Below are 9,748 nucleotides of genomic sequence, written 5' to 3' on the forward strand. Positions count from 1 at the left end.
TATCATGTTGCAGATATTTCCTCGACGAGTAAGAATTACGATACAGGGTTACGGTCTACACTCAACCTGCCGATGGCGTTGATGGGACTCCACACCCGTTTGATTGTTTCCGCTGAGTATTATGAGGTATATATCATTTTACGTTATTTATACATGTGATTGCACTTTGATATATACATTGATGTACTGTGTGTGCCAGCATACTGATCCAGGGATGGCACAGTAACACAGAGGCTTGACCGTCTGAGGTCGGGTCGCTACAGAAATGGTATCAGAGCACATGTTGACTGTAGGACGTGACCCTAGAAATCGGAAAGCCCTTGGACAGGATTTCTCAAAAACTTTATTTTCAAAAAGACTCTTACTCCTCATCTTTTCTGATTTTATCAAATAGACACTCTCACCTCAAATAGTTAGAATATACACCTTTCCCTTTTGACCACACGGAAGATCAACTGAAGTCGCTCCAAGAATTAAAGATATCGGACAACTGATGGCCATTTCAGAGTAAACAGGATTTCACCATGCGTTGGAAGAATTGCAGCTGCAACAATTGAAGACTCCGAAGACTTGAAGAATTTGAAGTTCCTGAAGAATTATTTGACCTTTAGAGACCAAACCCTGTTATACACCTACGTTAGATGCGACGATTTGTGAGCTGTCATTTGTTTGATGTTTTCCGACAGCCACAAAGTAAAACTTGTTTCTTCAAAAACTATCGTTTGTATTGTGTGTATCCCTCCCCACCTCTCTCATATCTCATCCCAAAACTTTTGGACCCCATAGATGATGAATGAAGTTGGACTGATATTCTCTGGACCGAAGACTCAGCCGGAGGCAGAGCTATGGATTCAGAACATGGAGAATCACTTCGGGAGCAATTTGGTTTCAAGGAAGAATGAAGTATCGTACGCTCTTCAGTACTTTGAAGGAAGTGCTGCAACCTGGTGGAATATGCATCAAGCCATACAAGGATTTAATGGAGCAAGAACTTGGGAGGAATTCAGGAAGACCCTGTTGAGATCACGTCTCATCCGGAAGCACTATGATAACCCGAAGAAGAAACCTTGTGCCTGCAAGATTTGCGGAGAAATAGGACACACCCAGGAGGAACACAAGGATGGATGCCCTCATTGTGAGGAGAAACACCCAGCTGAGGAATGCCCAACTAGTCAGGTGACTTGTTTCTTGTGTGAAGGAACCACCCACTACCCGACTCAGTGTCACATTTACCCCATGGTGCAACAAACTATTCAGGAGCAGGAAGAAGGAACGAAAGAAGCCCTCCGAGAAGTTATGAAAGAACCTGTGATGAAGGAATGTGTTGAAGACCCTGATGGAGAAGGCCTCAACAGATTTTACTCCAATGCCTGCTATTCATGTGGAGAAGAAGGACATTTTTCACAGTATTGCACCAAGGAAAGAAAAGAGTATCTGGGATACTTCCCGACGGAAGCAATAGAGTTTGATCCACAGGGAATAAAAGGTTTGATCAGAACGAAGAAACCCCGGAAGAGAAAAAAAACAAAGACACCCTCAGAACAACCCAATTTTTGCAAAGAGGGACAAGAGTCATATTACCTGTTTTGAATGTAAGGACGTCGGGCATTATGCCAATCATTGTCTTGAAAGGAAGCAAGGAACTCAAGGAGCAGGCACCATCTCCAAGAAGCCCAAAGACTTATCGAAAGTTATGTGTTTTCATTGCAAGGAAGCAGGACATTATGCTACTAAATGTTCCTACAAGAAGGAAGCTGGAGTTGAGTAGTTGGAATTTTGATATGGATAATAAGAGTGGTAGAAACCAATTTTTCTTTTCATGATTACAATAAGTTGAGTTATGTAATGGGTGCTCAGAGTTTGTAATGGATTCATGAAATCAATAAAGTTAAGGTGACATGTTTTCATATGTTTAATTGTATGAGTTGTTACTCTATGAACACGGATTTTGACCATTTTCGAGGATATGAGAAATATGGTCTATGGATGGATTTGTGAATTTCATTTTAAGGGTGATAGTACCCTATGAAGAACACTAGACCAATGGAAATGGAAATGTGTCCCACAGGTTGGAGTTTGGAAAAAAAATGAGTTGAAGTTTTATCTTTGATATGATGGTATTAAGAAATGAAATGTTATTGGATTTAAAGTGGTGTAATGTTGGAAAATGGAGCAATTGTAACTCCAAGGATGAGTGAAAGTGGTACAAGTGTTGAAGTGGGCTCATAACCCACAGGCCCAGGAATTAATAAGGATCAAGTACCCACTGGAGAAAGAAATTTTGGGAATAGACTACGATTTGATCAACCGACGATTCTATAGGAGTTTACGCAAAACCTGAGAGTTGTTAAGGAACGATAGATGTTTGTTTGGCCTGCAGAATCAATGGATTTTTCCGAACTTGGTTCGTCGACAAGAGAAATTCTGCAATGCTTGTGAGGATGACCGAGTGTTAGAATGCGAGATTCGCTAAACCATGTACAAGGTAATGATTTGGGTGCGGGATGGATTGATCACCATGCCGACTTACTCTTATTATTCGCCTTGCTATATGGGATGGTAAACCTGAGTGACTTACCTATAGTAGAGAGACAACGATCAAAACCTTGTTTAAACCTTAGAATGGTATAGGTATTTCTTTTCCCCTTGTACAAGGCAGTTGTTGCCAACCGTAGAAATACGGTGAGGTTCAAACCAGACCCGTTTTCTGCAGGAGAAACCATAAATCGTTGACCACCATGAGATATCGATAGTTGTTTAGAATTGGCGCCAGACCTATCGGCTATGAAGACCCAATCTCGGAATAACCTTACCAAGATGAAAGGACAAAAGAATTGAGGAAAAGCTTATGCCACTACCGAAAGAGCCCAGAGAAGGATTTATCCTTACAATCTGAGAAGACCAACACTGTCAACGATAAGGATGGAGTATATGAGTTTTGATGGAATTGTAACGATGCTTCTAAGGGTGGTAGCACCCGAGACCCCGGAGATGATCGATGGATTTTTGAAGACCCCCAAACCCTAACCTATTTCTTGCTAGCCTCTCCGAATCTCGAGGACGAGATTCATTTTAAGGGTGGTAGATTTGTAACATCCCAAAATTCTAAATTTTGGAATGTTATAATAAATAGATAGATTTGTTTGTTTGTTTGAATTGTTGTGTGATTGATTGAGTGAAATTTGAAACTTTTTGAAAGTTAAATGAGAGGGAATAAAAGGACTTTCCCAAACTTTCATTTTTGCTTTCTGATCTCCGTGAATTCAAATATTTCTCATCACAAAACCCTGGAGAGAGGATAACATGACTTCTTCCATTTAAATGAAAAAGGGGTGTTGAAAATATTTGAATTTCATTTGGAAATAGTTTCTAATTCATAAACTTCATGCAACTCAGTGATTTTCACGAGCGAAGATAAAATGACTTCTTCAAATTATATGAAATATGAGTTGGGAGTTTCAAAGAATTAAATTCAAAGTTCTTTTGAATTTATTTTCAATTTGGAGTTATTTGAGTTTTATTCAAATTATTTTTCTCCAAAAACAAAATATATGGAAAATAGGGTAACATGATTCCCTACATCAGAAAATTGGAGAGAAATTAATTTGAAGTCATTTTGGTATTTTAAAAATGATTTTTATTGGATTTTATTGGACCAGCAACACTATTTGAGTTTTGTAAATTTTTGAGGATTTTATTTGAACTGAAAAATAGTTCATGCTGTAGGAAATCTTTTTCTGATCATTTTGATATATATATGTCCTATATAAAATATTGTATTTAATTATATTTTCTACCTCTCACCATTCAAAAAAATAGGAAAAAAAAAGGACCCAGGCGCCAGCCAGGCCAACCGGCCCAGCCAGCGCCGAGGCGGCCCAGCCAGCCGACCGACCGACCGGCCCAGCCGACTGAGCCCACCAGGCGCCCGAGCAGCCCAGCGCCCGAGCAGCCGAGCCCCCCCCCTCGCCCGAAACCCTTCCGCATCGGTCGCCCGCCCGACTCCTCTCTCTCCCCCTCTCGCTGACACCGGGCCCCACCACCTTCTTCCTCCCCAAGCCAACGCCACCGCGCCGCCCCGCCGGAATCCCGAGATCTCCGGGATCTCCTCCCGATCTCCTCGCCCCGACCTGCCCCTCGTCCAAGTCGAGGTTCCCCCTATAAATACCCCCCCTCGCCCCGTTTCTCCCCCTCGCCCCTCGGCCGACCCCTCCCTCTCGCCGCTATTGCTCGCCGGAGCACCCGAGCCGCCGCCGCGCCATTGCCGCCCCACCGCTCGCCTCGGACCACCTCGAGCTCCACCGAGTCGACCCCCGAGCTCCCCTCGCCCGTCCGCACCCGCCGGAGACCTCCGCCGACTTCCCCGACCACCGGAGACCACCGCACCGTCGCTGCCCGAGCCGCCGTCGCCGTCGACCCCGCGGTACGTCGCCGGAATCTTCCCCACCGTCCGATTCAATATCGACGCTTTAGATTAGATTCGGCGAAGGGTTAGGTTTATTTTTAAAAGAACCGGTTTTAGTTCCGGTTTATTCCGGTTTAGTTAGGACCGGCCCGAAGCGATTTAGACCGCGTGCACGTTTTAGTTATTTAACGCCCGGTGCGTTAGATAGGCCCGTTAGCCCGATTTTTCTTTTAATTTTATTTTTCGTTTCTGTTTTTAACAGAATAGTTTCAGTTTTGAAAAATTCATATCTTTTAATCTACTTAATATTTTTAAGTGATTCTTTTTTTGTTGGTTTGCAAATTTGTTGTAGTTTCTGTAGAAAATATGTTTAGTCATGTTAAAATTATTTAAAATTTCTTTATTTTAGTTTTAGACAGATTAGTAATTCTGCTATAAAATGAGTTAGGAATATTATTTTTTAGTGATTCTTTTTGTCACAACTTTGTTTTGACCTTGCCTAACCGTAGGAATTTATTTAGGTATTTTAGATCTAATAAAAGAAATTAGTTTAATCAGAATCATGTTGTTCCTATTTATTTAACTAGCTACTGTTTTCCTATTGTTTCATATAGCAAATAATTTTATTTTTCTTATGTGATAGTTTATTTTAGGTTAGTTTCTGTAACTTTAGATCAGGAACTTTTATTTGCAATAAATAAAACTTTTATTTTGTTTTTCTTGCTAGGGATTGTTTTAGGCATAATAGGAGTTTTATAATAGCTTTTAATGTGATTCTTTTTGCTCCTAGTTGCTTGATGAATTCTTTTCTGTTAATTAGCAAAAACCCATGCTTAGGTTCTGTTAAGAAAAATTTTGTTGTGCAAAACTATTTCTTGATTGTTGTTTGATGTGGTGAGAAGATTGATTTGGATTTTTTTTCGAGTTTTCTTTGGGTTTTGATTCAATTGTTTCATGAGTTATGTTGATATGCTGTTATGCTAAGTGATCATATGTTGTATGCTTATTTTGATTGTTGTTTGTCTCGGTAGAATTTCCGGAGTGTGAAGCTTGCTACCACGAGTCCCTAGCTTTCGAAGATCGTCAGCAAGGCAAGTTCACTTTGACCATGCTTTCATACCTATGTTTTATTGCATTTAGTGTCATCTTTGCAACCACCCTCCAGTAGTGTTATTGATTCTTGAAGTTGAGTAGTATGCATGAGGTAGGAACCCATCACCCTGTTACCAAGCCCGGGACGTTATTTATTTTATGCTACGCTATAGTAGACGGGGTTTGGTATGAGTGCTCGAGAGTGGTGTGAAGAAGGAGGACTCTACGTCAATGACGACAACTCCATGATGGCATCTGCAAGGACTGCATTTTCAAGGCCTCAAGACTTCAAGACTCGAGACAAGAATTCAATACACACTACTGGGTGAAGGACGGTTGACGGGCACCCTGGAGAAACCAGTGGTTGGCCGGGATGCATGGAGAAGCGCCATGACATCTTGCGGAAAGCTTCACCCAGACTCAAAGAGACGGAAGAATACTTCATGCCCGGAAGCTTACCTGTGCAACCGCAAGTCACTATGGGCTCTGGCTTGGTTGACCTTAGTTGTGACTCTGGCTGGGACGGTGCTAGCAGATGTAGAACTACGGTAGGATTGGATGAGCACCGGACAGTGGTCAGAGGAACTCTTCGGAAGACCATGTTTCGGTCATCTTGTTCTCAAACACCCTGAAGTGCGAGAACGTAAAGAGAGGGATCGAATCTTGCGGGTAAAGTGTACAAACCTCTGCAGAGGGTTTAAACCTAATCGATTAGCCGTGTCCCCGGTTACGGACAATTTGAGCCTCTGGACTTGGATCTATCTCGGAACTCTCAACACCGGACTGATAACTTAATTGTGGGCAACTTATGATGATTTTGGGCTATGAGACATCGGTTGGCGGAACCATGTCATGATAGAAAACTCCATAGTACAGACTTCATTATTCCTTTGATGTAGGGAAAATAAAACCAGCTTTTACGCAAACAAAATCAGATACAGAGCCACAAAGCCATATGCATATAGTATAGTTTTATCATCTGTTCTTTTATTGTGATCTTGCCGGTACATTCAATGTACTGACCTACACGGCTGCAACGTATCATGTTGCAGATATTTCCTCGACGAGTAAGAATTACGGTACAGGGTTACGGTCTACACTCAACCTGCCGATGGCGTTGATGGGACTCCACACCCGTTTGATTGTTTCCGCTGAGTATTATGAGGTATAAATCATTTTACGTTATTTATACATGTGATTGCACTTTGATATATACATTGATGTACTGTGTGTGCCAGCATACTGATCCAGGGATGGCACAGTAACACAGAGGCTTGACCGTCTGAGGTCGGGTCGCTACAAAAGGACTAAGGATATGTTTCTCATATATGGAGGTGACAAAGAGCTCATCGTAAAAGGTTACGTTGATGCAAGTTTTGACACTGATCAGGACGATTCTAAATCGCAAACCGGATACGTGTTTACATTAAACGGTGGAGCTGTCAGTTGGTGCAGTTCTAAACAAAGCGTTGTGGCGGGATCTACATGTGAAGCGGAGTACATAGCTGCTTCGGAAGCAGCAAATGAAGGAGTCTGGATGAAGGAGTTCATATCCGATGTAGGTGTCATACCTAGTGCATCGGGTCCAATGAAAATCTTTTGTGACAATACTGGTGCAATTGCCTTGGCAAAGGATCCAGATTTCACAAGAGAACCAAGCACATCAAGAGACGCTTCAATTCCATCCGGGATCTAGTCCAGGTGGGAGACATAGAGATTTGCAAGATACATACGGATCTGAATGTTGCAGACCCATTGACTAAGCCTCTTCCATGAGCAAAACATGATCAGCACCAAGGCTCCATGGGTGTTAGAATCATTACTGTGTAATCTAGATTATTGACTCTAGTGCAAGTGGGAGACTGAAGGAAATATGCCCTAGAGGCAATAATAAAGTTATTATTTATTTCCTTATATCATGATAAATGTTTATTATTCATGCTAGAATTGTATTAACCGGAAACATAATGCATGTGTGAATACATAGACAAACAGAGTGTCACTAGTATGCCTCTACTTGACTAGCTCATTAATCAAAGATGGTTATGTTTCCTAACCATGGACAAAGAGCTGTCATTTGATTAATGGGATCACATCATTAGTTGAATGATCTGATTGACATGACCCATTCCATTATCTTAGCACCCGATCGTTTAGTATGTTGCTATTGCTTTCTTCATGACTTATACATGTTCCTATGACTATGAGATTATGCAACTCCCGTTTGCTGGAGGAACACTTTGTGTGCTACCAAACGTCACAATGTAAATGGGTGATTATAAAGGTACTCTACAGGTGTCTCCAAAGGTACATGTTGGGTTGGCGTATTTCGAGATTAGGATTTGTCACTCCGATTGTCGGAGAGGTATCTCTGGGCCCTCTCGGTAATGCACATCACATAAGCCTTGCAATCATTGCAACTAATGAGTTAGTTGCGAGATGATGTATTACGGAACGAGTAAAGAGACTTTCCGGTAACAAGATTGAACTAGGTATTGAGATACCGACGATCGAATCTCGGGCAAGTAACATACCGATGACAAAGGGAACAACGTATGTTGTTATGCGGTCTGACCGATAAAGATCTTCGTAGAATATGTAGGAGCCATTATGAGCATCCAGGTTCCGCTATTGGTTATTGACCGGAGATGTGTCTCGGTCATGTCTACATTATTCTCGAACCCGTAGGGTTCGCACGCTTAAGGTTTCGATGACAGTTATATTATGAGTTTTGATGTACCGAAGTTAGTTCGGAGTCCCGGATGTGATCATGGACATGACGACGAGTCTCTAAATGGTCGAGACATAAAGATTGATATATTGGACGGCTATATTCGGACACCGGAAGTGTTCCGGGGAAGTTTCGGATAAAACCGGAGCACCGGGGGTTACCGGAACCCCCCGGGGGGTTAATGGGCCTCATGGGCCTAAAGTGGAGAAGAGGAGGGGCTGCCAGGGCAGGCCGTGCGCCCCCTCTCCCCCTAGTCCGAATTGGACAAGCAGGGAGGGGCGACGCCCCCTCTCCTCTCTCCCTTCCTTCCCCCTCTCCTAGTTGGACAAGGAAAGGGAGGGGAGTCCTACTCCCGGTAGGAGTAGGACTCCTCCTGCGCGCCTCCTACTAGGGCCGGCCGCACCCCCCCTTGGATCCTTTATATACGGAGGCAAGAGGCACCCCATAGACACAAGTTGATCCACGTGATCATATTCTTAGCCGTGTGCGGTGCCCCCTTCCACCATAGTCCTCGATAATATTGTAGCGGTGCTTAGGCGAAGCCCTGCAACGGTAGTACATCAAGATCGTCACCACGCCGTCGTGCTGACGGAACTCTTCCCTGACACTTTGCTGGATCGGAGTCCGGGGATCGTCATCAAGCTGAACGTGTGCTAGAACTTGGAGGTGCCATAGTTTCGGTGCTTGATCGGTCGGGCCGTGGAGACGTGCGACTACATCAACCAAACGCTTCCGTTGTCGATCTACAAGGGCACGTAGATCACACTCTCCCCCTCCCATTGCTATGCGTCACCATGATCTTGCGTGTGAGTAGGAATTTTTTTGAAATTACTACATTCCCCAACAGCTTGAGCCAATCTTTTATCCTTAGCATTTTTAGGGGTCCACATTTCTAATTCTTGCCATGCCAATCATTGAGCTTTCCTGAAATATTTATCTTGAGATATCATTAGCTCAGTGAGCTATATATTGTTAGGAATTACTAAAACCACCCAGGGATAGTTGCACTTTCAATCTCCCCCTTTTTGACAATTCATGACAACATATAGATCAAAGCTTCGACAAATGATCATAAGATTGAAATACATCGTTGCTTCGAGAAGTATGTGATAAACAAGAGCTCCCCCTAAATTTGTGCATTATTTAAAATTTGCTTTTGAATGCAAATGCACAATCGATTAGGATCATGGGTTACTCTTCCATGTCACATACATCTTGGTGGAGTGCTCAAAATGATGGAAATTAAAAGCATGCACTCATGACCAAGCAAAGTGAATGATCATATATGGGATATAAGAGACAATATCATCCAATCAAGCATTAAAGTAGCATATGATCAAACACATGATCAAACAAGTATCTCACACAGACATAGAGTATCAACCAAGCACACAATAAAGTTCAACCAAAACCGAGGGAGACAAACAAGCAAAAACACTCTCTCTCGAAGCCTATGATCTATACATTTCTCCCCCTTTGGCAACAAGTTACCAAAAAGTTCGAAAATGCATAGTGCTATG

The sequence above is a fragment of the Triticum aestivum genome, chromosome 7A (assembly GCF_018294505.1).
Source record: "Triticum aestivum cultivar Chinese Spring chromosome 7A, IWGSC CS RefSeq v2.1, whole genome shotgun sequence".
Classification (NCBI taxonomy): Eukaryota; Viridiplantae; Streptophyta; class Magnoliopsida; order Poales; family Poaceae; genus Triticum; species Triticum aestivum.